Genomic DNA, 13,835 nt, shown 5'->3' on the forward strand with positions numbered 1-13,835 from the left:
GAAGAGAACACAGAGGCTGACAAGACGAGCGTTTGGGGAGGCAGCGGGGAGACGTGATTCATATTTTTAATTTACTGTGTGGATGGGCCGGGTGGCTGGGGATCGGGCGGGTGGTGGCAAGAACGGAGGGGGTGTTGGGCCGCGCCACGTACAGCTCTGTACCAGGGGCTCCAAGCACACAGTGACTATTAAACTCAACTGTCCATATAATGGGACAGACTCAACATGACGCCAAGGCCGCTGGGAGCTGCCTGCCCAGGCCAGGCTGTAAATCCTGCCGAGGATGCAGTCCGGGCCAGGTCCAGAGTCCACAACCTATGGCAGAGTCTTTCCAAAGGGTGCAGTGTCCAAGACTCCGGGGCTTAGAATCCAGGGGTTGGTCCAGGAGCCAGTCTTCAATGGTGCTTTCAGGCCTGGGTCAGAGACCCTGGACTCAAAATTTGGGCAGAGGGAAAGAGAGATGACCCTTCTGCCAGGTGAGGTTCCAAGGCATAGTATACCATTTCCTTTGAAGAATCTCAGTATGGGGAGAAGGAGAGGAGAGCAGAGTATTTGGGAGAATGGTAAGATTGGGCCAGGATGGATTAGGCAGGGTGGGGAGGAAAGGTTTCTTAGATCTGGATTGAGGGTCATCTGCCCTAGGCTTTGTCTCCTGAATTCAGGAGAGGCCCAGGAAGACAAGAATTCACTTTGGAAGGTTCGGGAATTTGAGTTCAAGGATCTGTACACAGGGAGTGATGGGCCCTTAACTCCAGTATCTTGCCCACCCTTCAGGTGTCCCTAACACACATACTTCCCAAATAGAAGCAGAATCTGTTTATACGAGATCCCAAAGCCCTAAAAGAAGCCCATCCTCCTACAAAAGCTGTTACAGAGGATCCAGCCCTGGTATTTGGGGGTGGATCCTCAGGATCTCCAAACCCCTAAAACAAATCTCCTTAGAATGAGAATTCAAGTTGTCCCCTATGTTCCAAACACATTTTGAGTGGCCAGTTTTGATCAGGGATGGTCAGGGGATAGGTTGGGGGCTGGGGAGCCCTGCTGAATCCTTTAAGGAATAGGAATATTGCAGCCCCATCACATCATCAGCTGCAGCTCCTCTGGGAGGGGAACACCCTGACCTGTATCCCCATTGGAGGCTGGCCTTTGCCCAGAGAAAAGACTGAAGGCTTGGATAGGCAGAGACTGGGAGCGATTCCTGCATTCCTGGGATGTGTAATTTAGGTTTTGATATTACAAAAGTCTCGCTGCTCTGACACAGCAGGCGCCTGGCGCCTCATTAATAAAGGATAAACTCGGAGTCTATTTACAGGCACTTTTTGGGGTTATTTACTCTCCAATATACATATGTAATGTGGAGCATACTTACCGCATGCTTTTCGCTGGCACAGTCAAGGCTAGGACTGCCTGGTTGAAGGAGGGATGTCAGAATTTCAGAACTGAGATTCTCTATCATCTTCTTCCTTCTCCCCCTCAATCCATCTCCCTATCTACCCCCCTAAACCACCGTCTTTCATCACAACATCTTTTGCCTTCATCCTTTCCTCTTCCTTCTCAATGATCCAGCTTCATAGCCTCTTATAGCTTTCTATCTGGTCTTCCTGCCTCCACCCTCTTTCCTTTTATGAGTTTTCTTCAAGCCACTCACCATGCAGCCTTCCTACTCTGTCACTGAACACAGTCCCTCTTCTACTAAAAAACCTTTAGTACCTTCCTATGCCAACAGGATAAAATGAAAAGTCAGCCTGCCATTCAAGGTCCTCTAAAATCTTATCTCAACCTATCTTTCCAGCATGATCTCTTTATTCCTGACAGACTAGGTATTTATTGTCTCCATGACTGAAATGACCTCTCTTCCCAACCCCTTTCCACTTCTGTTTGTTAAAATTCTGCCCTAGAAAAACCACAGGTTCTACAGTGTTCTACAATCCAAATTATGCCTTTAGTACTAACAGTGTGACCTTGGACCTACAAGAAGTTTAACCTCTCCAGGCTTCATTTGTAAATTGAAGGTGTTGTAGTTAATGGTCTTTAAGACCCTTCCAGCTCTTGATCAGTGATCTTACATTCAATTAGAGATGTCATTATTAGGATTCTTTCTAGTTGAAAGTAAATGCATACTCGCATCAATTTTTTTCCTTAGAACTACTTTTCATTTAGACTTCTTTGCAAAACCCACATTCTCTCTCTCCTTTTTATGGAAATGTTGCCTGTAGTTTGAACATTTTCAAAAATGTCCTATTCTTCATGACCCCATTTGGAGTTTTCTTGGTGGAGATATTGGAGTGGTTTTCCCATTTCCTTCTCCTGTTTGTTTTAAAGATGAGGAAACCGAGGCAAACAAGTTTAGATGACTTTCCCAGGGTCATACAGGTAGTATCTGCGATCAGATTTGAACTCAGGAAAATGAGTCTTCCTGACTTCAAGTGGATTCAGTATCTATTTTTCCTTATTTCACAGTCCCTGGACTCATTGTTTAGCACCTGAGAGCACTCCAGAGGCCATCTAGTCTAATTCCTCATGGGAAACAATATATCCTAGGACCCTGCCAAGTTGGCTGGGTGGGTTTCCTAAAGCCCTAGCTCTTTTTGAGAAGCAATAAAATCCTGAAGCCAAATAAGCTTCTCCTTAAGGTTGGCTTAGGTCCTTGAAATAGCCTTCTATTTGTCTCAATGCAAAAGACCTCTGACCATGGGCCAGCATCATGATTAATCTAAGGCTGAGCCCAATGTCCTCATTGAATATCATTACTGAATTCCTTTCTTCTATGACTAAGTTGTTGCTCTTCCTTTTTTTTTTTTTTTGCAAGGCAAATGGGGTTAAGTGGCTTGCCCAAGGCCACACAGCTAGGTAATTATTGTCAGAGGCTGGATTTGAACCCAGGTATGCCTGACTCCAGGGCCGGTGCTTTATCCACTGTGCCACCTAGCCACCCCTGCTCTTCCTTTCTTTTCCAAGATGATCAATCACAATACTTGTGAGGCAGAGTTGCAAAGTCATCAGCCTCACTCTCTCTTTTCCAAAATCATCAAAATCCAGTGGCAAGATAAAAATCAAGATTTTCAATAGACTGATATGCAGTGGATAACCTTGGCATCCTTGGTGTTTGACCAAGGTTTAAGTACTCCACATTGCAGGCTTCAGTCACCTTCAGGGTTGTTGGAACAAGTTGTTTTCATCCATTTATTCTGAAGGGGTGGGGGTGTGTCTTCATATGCTTGGAGCCGGAAAAGGGCTTGGCAAGCTCTCACTCCAAAGCTGCTAGTTCTCTTTGAACATTCATACACCTGTGGCTAAGTAAACCTCCTTTGATTAATTCGGAAATGATCTACAAGTGTTTAATTTCATTCCAATACTGGATTCAAACTACCAGGGGACCAGCCTGAGTTTCTCCAAAGTTCCTCCAAAGAAGGGAGGGAAGGACCTTCTCACATCTTTTCTTGGTCTTAATGATTTCACAACTCCCAGTGTTTTGTGTTTACTTTCTATTTAAATTATAGTGATTGTGTATATTAACTTCCTGGACTCTACTTACTTCACTTTGAATCGGTTCATATCTTAATACCCATGCTTCTTGAAAGGCCAGTCCCCTAGCAATTAGGGGATATGTTTCTCTTTATTTTATTTTATTTTTAAGTTTTGGCAAGGCAATAGGGTTCAGTGGCTTGCCCAATTTATTGTCTGAGGTTAGATCTGAACTCAGGTCCTCCTGACTCCAGGGCCGGTGCTCTATCCACTGTGCCACCTAGCTGCCCCTGTGTTTCTCTTTAAAGGTCTCACCAGTAACCTGGATAAAGGTTATTGGCAAGCTCCTGTTCTAGATGAACACCCTCATCACCTGCAAGGTATTTGAGTGAATGTTTCTTTTGTGTCAAGAAATTTAATGGGAAGGTACCCTTAACATACATTTTCTTTTCCTAGACTTGAGTCACTTTTATTATTTCTTATAATAATTATTTCAGGGGGCGGCTAGGTGGCACAGTGGATAAAGCACCAGCCCTGGAGTCAGGAGGACCTGGGTTCAAATCCGGTCTCAGACACTTAATAATTACCTAGCTGTGTGGCCTTGGGCAAGCCACTGAACCCCATTTGCCTTGCAAAAACCTAAAAAAAAAACCCTAAAAAAATTAATTAAAAAAAATAATTATTTCAACTAGGTCCCGATCAGTAGAGTATACATAGAAATGTGTGTATGTGAATATATGTTCTATACATTAACAGATATATATAACATGCACATATATACATATGCATGTATAGCACAGATACATTATGTTTTACTATTCTCTCCTTATTCTCTTGTTTATGCAGAGATGAACTCAAGAACCAGTTGTAATATTTACTCCTTGGCAACAGGCAATCACTGCAAATCAAGACCTGATTTAATGTTCTGTTGATCATGTAGTCTTAAATGGAGAAAATATTAATAGTGTTGATTAAACTTAAAAGTGTGTGGTGTCTACATTTTTCCTCCCCAGACCTGGTTGTTATACATTTACTACCACACCTCTGAGTTTAAGGAAGCTTGCACTTGCCTAAGGGTATAATTTTAATGAGTCTCTCTTTGCATTTTGGACTTCAAATTCAATTCAATCCAATCTTTATTAAATGCTGTGTTCCAGGCACTATGCTAAGCACTGGAAATACAAATAAGAAAAAGAGACAGTCTCTGTCCTTGAAGGATTTACAATCAGAAAAGAGTCAGAGGTTATTCTTCCTGCCCTTCTGTCCATCTGAAATGAGAATGTGTCTTCTGTCCCTTTAAAGATATCCAAACTTCTTTCCAGATCTTTACCTGTGCCAGCATTAATCACACCAGAAAAGGATTTAGTGACAGTTATATTTCTTTTTTTATAAAGGGGGAGGAGCAAAATGATAACAATGAAAGGACAGTGAGCAATGGAGGGAACAATTCATTTGGTGAAGAGATGAGAGTATGAGTCAATTTTTAATCAGCTTCTCCTCCCAAAGGGAAAATAAATTGTCCAACAACTTAATGAAGATAAAAGTTTTAGCATAATCCCTCTTAAAAACAACAGAGGAAATACTGAGCTGCTTTAAGAATCCTTAAGTATATGCACTGTATCAGGTGTTTTTTGCATGTTTGTTTTTTGTTTTAACCTCGACTAGGGAAAAACCACTTCTCAGCTTCTGATTTCTATCATCTACTTCTGAAGCTCATTGAATTGAGGAGGAAGAGTCAGAGAAGCTGGGCAATTAGAAATTGGGTATCTCATTTGACCTTGTGCTTACTCCCACATAGCGAGTAACCAGCATGACCGTTAGTTACAGCTTCTGGTTTCTCTCTCCCAAGAGTCTTCAAGACACAGTTTCAGAAAGCTGAGTTCCAAATGTGAATTTGGTGAATTCTGGTGAAACTGATGATTTCTGGGTTATTAAGAGAGATTGAATGAGTCTTTTATCTCCTTTATCAGGTTATCTGAGCAGAGAACCTGCTGATATTTGCAGTCATCATTTCCATCATTTCTTATGAAGTGAGATTCCATGAATTCATGAACCACACCTTGTTCATTCATTCTCCAATTAATGGGCATCTTTTTCAAGTTCTTTTCTAGTTTTAGTTCTCTCTAGCTATTATAAAAATTACTGTGTTTTTGTGTCTATGAGGCCTTTCTTCTTATCAATGAACTCCTTGGAGTATTGAATTAGAATTCTACATATTGTTGTTTTTGTTTTTTTTAGGTTTTTGCAAGGCAAATGGGGTTAAGTGGCTTGCCCAAGGCCACACAGCTAGGTAATTATTAAGTGTCTGAGGTCGGATTTGAACCCAGGTACTCCTGACTCCAGGGCCAGTGCTTTATCCACTGTGCCACCTAGCTGCCCCGAATTCTACATATTGGAACAGAAATTTGTCTTTTTGTGAATTCCTTAATTATACTCATTCAATTTGAAAAATATTAAGTAAAAGCTGTGTGCAAAGCATCATGGGTAGGTAATCAGAAAAGAAATAGTCTTTCTTTAAGGCTTACAGGCTTCTAGGTCAGTGGTTCTTAACCCTTTTTTTTTTTAACACTATGGACCCTTTTGGCAATCTGATGACAATATTGTTGGTCAGTCAGTCAACAAGCATTTCTTTAAAATTCTATTTTATTTTCAATTCAAAATCTTTCCCTTCCTCTCTCCTTATCCCAAATATTGAGAAGGCAATAAAAATAAAGCCTATTACAAATATATATATTTATCTTGCAAATTGAATCCCCGCTTCATTGGGAAAGAAAAAAGAAAGGAAGAAAATAATCTTCGATCTGCACTTTTCTCTGTGGAGCATATTTCATGTTTGGTCATCAATCAGATCAAGTTTCATTTCAGATACTACACTAAGCTCTGGAATACAAATACACCAGAAGGAAAGATGGTCCCTGCCCTCAAGGAGCTTAAAAACACACAAGGGAGGTACTCATAAGGACCTGGAAGAGAAAGTCCAAAGAGTTGGGAGTGAAGCCTGTAGAGGAATAAACAGAAGTGTAATTAAAGGTTAGAGGCTGCCAGGTGGCCCAGTGGATAGAGGATGGGGCTAGAATTAGAAGACTTCATGAGTTCAAATTCCATCTCAGACTTTAGCTATGTGGCCCTGGGCAAATCACTGTTTGGCTCAGTTTCCTCTTCTTGTAAAACGAGCTGGAGAAGGAAATGAAAAATTCCAAATGGGTTTGGGGAGTCTTGGACATGACTGAACAAGACCAAAATTGGTCTGTTAGTTTTCCTAAAATGGAAGTTCAGGAATGAATCAGCCAAACAGAGGAAGGCCCCAGAGGGTGATGGGGGCTGAAGAGAATAATATCGAGGGATATAGGAGTAGGACTTTTGATATCCTAATATGCTTTTCTTAAAGAACTCTCCTTTGAATTTACATAGAATCATAAAGCAAACCAAAAGTCAGTAAAAATAAAGATATATTGTTCCCCCATGGAAATTCACCTTGAAATCTCTCCCCAGATCTGGACCCCAGGTTCAGGACCTTTATGTTAGGGGATGCACACTTGTACATAATTTAATGTAGGGAGAGAGAGAAGAAGTCAGAGACAGAGACAGTCCTAAAGGCACTGGGAAGGCTTCATGGAGGAGGTGCTATCTGAGCTCAGCCTTGGAGGAATCAGAGTCAGAGCTGAAGTAGGAGTGTGCATCCAGGGGACATCTTGTTGAATGCATGCAGGAATGGCCAGTTCAATGCCAGCACTGTGGCTATAAAGGCAAATGAAACAGTTCCTTGTCCTCAAGGTCCTGACATTTTGTAAGAAGAAAAAAGGATGGAGGAAGAAAGGAGGAAAAGATGAATTTCATAAGCACCTACTACAAATATTTCATTTGACCCTCACAACACCCCTGAAAAGAGGATATTATCCCTATTTTACAGTTGAGGAAGCTGAGGTAGACTTGCTCAGGGTCATACAGCTCGAGTGTTTGAGGACAAATTTGAATTTAGGCCTTCCTGACTCTAGGATCAGGTCTTTATCTATTATGCCACTTGGAAGGAATGTTGAGGTAGAATTCACAGGATTTGGCAATGAACTGGATAAGGAAAAAGGAAAGAGTCTAGGCTAATTTGAAGAATATGAACTCAGGAGACTTTGAAGATGGTCTTAACCTGGAAAGGGAAAGGGATATTTGGAGACAAGAGTATGTTTTGTTGAGAAGTTTTTTTTTCTTTTGTAGACTTGAGTTTGAGATGTCAACTGATATCCAAGTAGATGTCTGGCACAGTGTTGGTGATAATGGGACTAGAGTTCTGACAAGAGATTTGACTTGGTTATACTGCTTCATGAGTCAACTGTGTAGAGATGATTGAGTCTATGGACATGGGTGAGATCACAGAAAAAAATTTGTTCTATAAAACCCTTCAGATACTTGGAAGACGGTGTTCATATATCCCATTAGTTCTTCTCTTCTGCAGGATTAATGTCCCATAGTTAATCTTCATATGGCACAGTTATGTGTTCCCTTTCCTTTCTTGATTCTCCTCACTTGGAGAGCTCCAGCTTGTTCTTAAAATGTGGTTCCTGGAATTGTTCTGATCTGTGCAGGTCTAAGCCTTCCTTCAAAGGACAGGTTCTACCTTTCTTTAGGAAATTCCTCTGACCCCCCATCTCCCCACCTTCAATTAATTTTTATTTTTCAATTAATAGTTTTTCTTCTCTGATCACTCTGCTTGATTGAACTAAGGCTGGAAACTATTAGCAAATTTTCTCTCCTCATCCAGTAAAGTCACTATTTGTTTACCATGTAATAGGGTACTGAGCAGGGACTGAGGGTACAGAGGCAAAGGAAGCAGTAATAACCAGGGTGCTTGCAAGCTAATATTTTGGTTATTGCATTTAACTCTAGTTCTTTTGCCTTTTTATGTTTTATCTACATTAATAGTAAATGATATGTTCTGTTTTTACTTTGCCCTTCATTAGTTCTGACAAATTTCATGAAGTTTCTAAGGGCTCATGATATTTGCAATTTCTTATGGAATAATAAAATAATATTCCATTACATTTATGGACCACAATTTCTTCAGTTTCCCAGTTGACTGGCACTTACTTGACCTTACGGTACTTTCCCCCTGCCATTAATGTCTTGATATATATGGTATCTTTCCTTTTGACTTTTTCTTGAGTTATTTACCCAGAAATGGGCCCAATCTCAGTTTCTTTTTTCTGTCTCTACTCACCAGTTCTCTCCAAGTCATGTTGGCCTCCCTCCCCTCCTGGATGGAGTGAATACTAGAAGTGGGCAAAGACTGAAAGAATACATTGGGAGGAGTAGGTAAGGATTCGGTCTTTTCCTGACCAGGACCTAACATGTTCCTGGATAAGGGACTTCATTGCTTAGTTTTATGTTTTGGTTTATTTCTTTTTGTCTTCTATTATTAATTTGGAAGAATGACTCTAGTGAGTATCTGGGGGACCTGTCCATCATTTTTAATCAGTAGTAATACTTTCAAAGTTTTCAAAGCACTTTTCTAATGATTATAATAGAGAAGGCAGGCTTTTTAGATTTGTAGATTACATAAAGCTAGGAGGGATGGCAAAGTCAGGATTGAAAACTATTTCAAGGCTAGAACTAGATGATGACTATGAGTGGGTTCTTGTGTGTGTGTGTGTGTGTGTGTGTGTGTGTGTGTGTGTGTGTGTGTGTGTGGTTGTTTGGTGGCTTCTTACTGATGGGGATCAGGTAGATTCCAACAAGTTTGGAGCTGAGGCTGCTTTCATGGCAGGGAGCCTCAGATCACTTATGACTTTCTTTATCTGACCACATGTCTGCTCCATCTGTTCAACCATCTAATAGCTCTTGGGAGAAGATTACTGTTGGGGATGGAAGGAGCATCCAGTTTCTGCTAAAAATCCAGAGGGATTTGTCAGGTCCTGAGATCTGGTCCAACTGTAAGTTGGGCCATAAGGTGACATTTGGTGGATGATGAAGGGAGGAGGACACCAGGTTATCAGATGCTAACCAGCCCCAATCCTCAAACTCTCAAAGCATCTGATTCTCAAGTTCTATCTACTTGTCCTTCGCCTCTCCAGATATCAGAGTCCAGTGTATGAAAAACTTAATCAACAGATTTTTAAGAGTTTAGAAGGGCCTCAGCAATCTTTTGATCTAATTCAAACTCCCCAAAGTATACCATACTCTTCAGTATACCAAACTCGGGAAGAGGTCATTCAGTCAGTCTCTGAAATGGAACTTACTGCTTGCTTCCTGAGGCAGCTTCACTCCTCTTTGGGATGGTGTTGATAATTTCTCCTGACATCAAGCCTAAACTTGTGTTTTGGAACTTCCACTATTCCTCCCTGGTTTCACTTTCTCTGGTCAATCAAAGCCAAGTATTTGAAGATAGCTGACATGTTCTAAATTACCTCCACTAGTCATAATTTATCTACACTTAAACATCTCCAAGTCCTTCAATTGGTCCTCATTGCATGGACTTTAAAAAAGTTTTTCACCATTCTGATTACACTCTTTCAGATGTTTTCCAGCTTAGTCTTTAGGTCCATGGGACCTAAAACTGAACATAATACTTCAAATGTTATGATGAGGGAAGAATGCAGGGTCATTGAGTCATTTTTCAGAAGCTTTATCTTTCTTGAAGTTTCTTTAGCTTTTTTTTGGTTTTTTTTTTTTGGGGTGCCATTTTCATTGACTTATATCAAATGCAATCCACCAAACCCTGCCTATCTTTTCCAAATTGAGTCTAATCATACCATCCTCATAATGAAGTTATAGGACATGATATCTATCTCAGTATTCAATTTCATTGTTAGAATTAGCCCATATTCTAGTCCTATCCAGTTATTTTTGGATTTTTGATTCTCATTGTGAGCTATCTCTCCTAGCTTGAGGGTCATCTGCAAATCTGATAAGCATGCCAGTTTTATCTTTATCCAAATCACTGATAAAAGGTATAGAGGGGAGGCTAGGTGGCAGTGGATAAAGTACCAGCCCTGGAGTCAGCAGTACCTGGGTTCAAATCCGGTCTGAGACATTTAATAATTACCTAGCTGTGTGGCCTTGGGCAAGTCACTTAACCCCATTTGCCTTGCAAAAACCTAAAAAAGAGTATAGATAAAATTCCCCTCTTTTACTACTTTAGTGCATTGAAAAGAAATATGAGGTCTGGGAAAAACTTCAATTTAGAAAAAGGTCAAAGGTATCCACTGCATCCTGGGCCATTTCTACTCATCTTAACTTCTGTCTTGCCACTGGACTTTAATTACTTTGAAGAATAGAGTGAGGCTGATGACTTTGGGCAGTTCAGTTCAGCCTCACTTCATGTGGAAGCTAAGTCATCACCTTCATGATGCCATTGGTCTTCAAGAACTATGGATGAACAAGATTAGTCTGCCATAACACAAATCTGCTTTCTCTCCTTCTTACTCTTCCCTCAGAAGAAAAATACTCAAGCAAAACAAAATTTCACATTGACCCTATCCTAAAAAAAATCCTCATTCTATACTCGAGTATTTCATTCACCTCTATCAGGAGGTGGGTAGCATTTTCATCATTAATCATAATTCTTTTGAAGTTGTATTTACAATATTTTTATATAGATGTTCTTCTAATTTTGTTCATTCACTTTGTATCAGTTCATAAAGACTTTCCAGCTTAGTCAAAAATCATCCCCTTCATCATTTCTTAAAGCACAATAGTATTTGATCATATTTATAAACTGAATTTGTTGGGCTAGTATCTAGCTGATGAGACTTCCTCTCAGATTCCCATTCTTTGCCATTTCAAAAAGAACTAAAATATTTTTTGTACATTCTTAGGATTCATTTTGCTTGGAATCCCTCCTTCATATAACTTGACTTTGATTCTTCTTTTTCCCCTCTTCCCTCAGATTTCTCTGTGGAGTCAAACATATTTCTGTATCCAACTGTGTATGTTTGTGTATTCTCTCCTTTGACCAGTTCAGAGGAGAGTGGAATTCCAGAGTCAGTCACTCCCCTAGAAATCCTCCTCATTTATATAGATGTCTACTTGTACATCCTGATTATGTAAGATAATTTCCCCTAACCGTTCTCCTTTCCCTAATATATTCCTCTTCCCTTCTCCATTAAGATAGAACATTAAGACTAACAGAACCAATCCCAGATTCTCTAATATGGATTCCCTTTTTGATCCTGATGAGGGGAAGAGTTCAAGGGGAGATACACATGAATTACCCCATATTCAAATGTAAACAGTCCTGTTATTTCATATTTATCTTTTATTTCTCATTCCTGTGTTTGCATGTAAAAGTTTCTAATAGCTCCAGTCTTCTCATCAGGAAGCTGAGAATACTTTACTTCATTTAAGTCTATTTCCCATTTGTAACATTATACTGTTTTGCCGATTAAGTTATTGTTGTCTATAAACTTTTGCCTTCTGGAATATCATATTCCAAATTCTCTACTAGTGGTGGTGAAGTCATGTGATCCTTAGTAGGATTGTTATGTACCTGAATTCTTTTTTTTTCTAAATCCTTGTAGGATTTTTTTCTGACTTGGAAGGTCTTTATTTTGGCTTTTGTATTCCCAAGAGTTCTCCTTTTTGAATTTCAGGAGGTAACCAGTAGATTATTTCTATTTTTACTTTGTTTTCTAGTTCTGAGATTGACTTTCTGATTTCTTGAGATAGGATATTTAAGCTATTTATGGTTTTCAGATATTGCAAGGATTCTTAAATTTTCTCTCTATCAGTTTTCCAGGCTTTTTGTTTTATATTGTCTATTTTTATTTTAGCTTTTGGCTTTATTTCAACATGTCTCATCTCATGGAGTCATTGGTTTATTCTTAGTATGTTTAAATTTTTAAGTAGTTTATTTCTTGGGTATGATTTTGTTTCACCTGAGCTAACCTGTTAATTTCTTTTCAATTTTTTTCTTTCATAGCTCTCATTTCTTTCGCATTTTTTTCATCTAGTACTCATTTCATTAAAAAAAAGTTATAACTTTTTAGAAACTTTTATCTTAACTTAGTTGAATTTCTTCCCAAGTTATATTTTACTCTGAAACTTTGCTGATATTTGGAATCATTCCTTCTTCTGGGTTGGCCTTGAGTACCCGTATCCACAATAGCTTTATAATGAGATTATCATTTGCTCATTCAGTGTACTTCCTGATTTCAGACTTTATCTTAGGGCCAGAGTCTAGACAGAGGGCTGGCCCTATTTTCTTCTTGAGGTATTATGTTTTGCCATGATCTCAGGGACAGTTCATGATGGGAACTTGCAGACTTTCTGTGTTCCCAAAGAGTCTGATTGGGGCAAAGTCTAATTTCTTCCCACATGTTCTAGGTTCTGCAAGCTACTGTTCTGTAATTGAGTCTGAGCAAAAGGCTAGTGGTCTTGCCCCCTTTGGAGTTCCAGTAGACTGCTACTCCCAGTATACTGGGAGTATCACTATCACAGACTGCGAGAAAGCTAAACTGGTTCACAGTGACAAAACTGTAGACTTCCCTTTGTTCTGTGATCCCCCACCCTGGTTATTCCTCTATAGGCTTCAGATTGTGCTAGAAATCAGAACTAAGTCCCCACTCTTCTCTTGGGGCCAGAGTCACACAGTTGCTGCTTGCTTCTGAATTTGTTCCTCGCTCAGTTCACAATCTAGAACCTAACTGCTCTTTAAACTGGAAGGCTACCTCTCTCCTCACTTTGCTCTCAATCTGTGACTCAGAACTGCTCAGTGAAGGGCAATGCTGCCAGTTAACACATGTTCCTACATCCTGAGGTCCTGGTGGTCCAGTATAACTTGAGGATTTCAATCTTGACTTGGTGCGTAACCACAGTTGACCTTCAATCTGGATGTTGGGGTACTGCCCATTTTTTTTTTGGTCATTTGTCTTTCCCCTATGCTGACCTGGGTTGCAAAAATGACTCTATAACTTCTTGGATGTCCGCTTCATGATTTGGTATAGTACATTTACTAGCTCTGTTTGGAGTTTTCTTGAGAGGTAGAAAGCCATCTGTACTCTGTCATCTTGGCTCCACCTCTTTGCTAGGCTGATTTCTTATTGAAGCCACAAGATGCCTCTTTGTGATCAAGGCTTACATTTGATAAAACAGTTGAACCAATTTGATTCAATTCAAACAATATCAAGGATCTGCTACATGCCAGTCCCTGCTCTAAAGGACCTTATATTCTAGAGTGGTGACCTGAAATCAGATCTGAGTTCAAATCTGGCCTCAGATAGTTACTGTGTGATCCTGTGCAAATTTTAATCTCATCCTGCCTCAGTTCCTTAATTGTAAAACAAGGATTTTAATGAGCTTTAAAAATGAGATTTAAATGAGCACTCTACTCACAAACTTGTGAGCTTCAAATGCTTAGGTATGGTTCCTTCCTTTCTTCTGGG

General features: G+C 39.9%; 1 protein-coding gene across 3 annotated transcripts in view; it reads left to right on the plus strand.

Moving 5' to 3' along the window:
* Positions 1 to 13,835, plus strand: part of POLL (DNA polymerase lambda) — a 45,113-nt gene that overhangs the window by 27,675 nt on the left and 3,603 nt on the right. For 2 of the 3 annotated variants that reach the window (XR_012477910.1, XR_012477913.1), the window contains one exon: positions 8,678 to 8,769. The exons of the other annotated variant lie outside the window; for it this stretch is intronic. The gene's annotated coding sequence lies outside the window, so the exon portion shown is untranslated. The remainder of the gene's footprint in view (positions 1 to 8,677; positions 8,770 to 13,835) is intronic. 3 annotated transcript variants of the gene reach the window in all.

This window comes from Macrotis lagotis, chromosome 4 (assembly GCF_037893015.1).
Source record: "Macrotis lagotis isolate mMagLag1 chromosome 4, bilby.v1.9.chrom.fasta, whole genome shotgun sequence".
NCBI classification, from domain to species: Eukaryota; Metazoa; Chordata; class Mammalia; order Peramelemorphia; family Peramelidae; genus Macrotis; species Macrotis lagotis.